The sequence below is a fragment of the Leptonychotes weddellii genome, unplaced genomic scaffold (genome assembly GCF_054177405.1).
Source record: "Leptonychotes weddellii isolate Sample4059 unplaced genomic scaffold, ASM5417740v2 HiC_scaffold_68178, whole genome shotgun sequence".
NCBI lineage: Eukaryota > Metazoa > Chordata > Mammalia > Carnivora > Phocidae > Leptonychotes > Leptonychotes weddellii.
Genome location: NW_028037481.1, coordinates 1 through 508, shown reverse-complemented (window position 1 = coordinate 508; position 508 = coordinate 1). Strand labels below are relative to the sequence as shown.

Genomic DNA, 508 nt, shown 5'->3' with positions numbered 1-508 from the left:
AGAACGGTCTATAAAGAGTGGAGGAAGGAGAACTCTGAAAGAGACAGGTGTAAGCAGGTCTTTGCTGAGGATGTCATTGACCCGCGAGCTGCTTCAGGGGTGTCTTTAGCAGTCAGCACCCTGACAGAAGACATCAAGGCCAAAATCAAGAACTACCAGATTCCCCTTTTGATAGCCTCTTTCCCAACCTGAACCGAACCAGGAGTTGCTGGCAGAACTACCTGGGTGTCCACCACTGTGAGAAGGCAGCGATGGCTGAAGGGGGATGACATCTCCATGTGTGAATGGTACTGGCGTGTGTACAAGCCCCTCTGCCCCACATGCTGGGTGTCAGCCCGGGTCGACCTCCAGACGCAAGGCGCATTTCCTGGGAAGATGTGAACTGGCTCCACCCTCCTCTCCTCTGCCCTCCATCCTTCTCCCAGGGTAGTGAAGGGGAACCCGGGTACATGGTGATCCCCACCCTGGGATCCTGAATCATGGCTTAACTAATAATAAATACCCATTG

The 508-nt window shown here is 53.5% G+C and overlaps 1 pseudogene; it reads left to right on the top strand.

Moving 5' to 3' along the window:
• The first annotated feature begins 112 nt into the window (after positions 1-112).
• LOC145719736 (cytochrome c oxidase subunit 6B1 pseudogene) lies at positions 113-381 on the top strand (annotated as a pseudogene).
• The last annotated feature ends 127 nt before the right edge of the window (positions 382-508 follow it).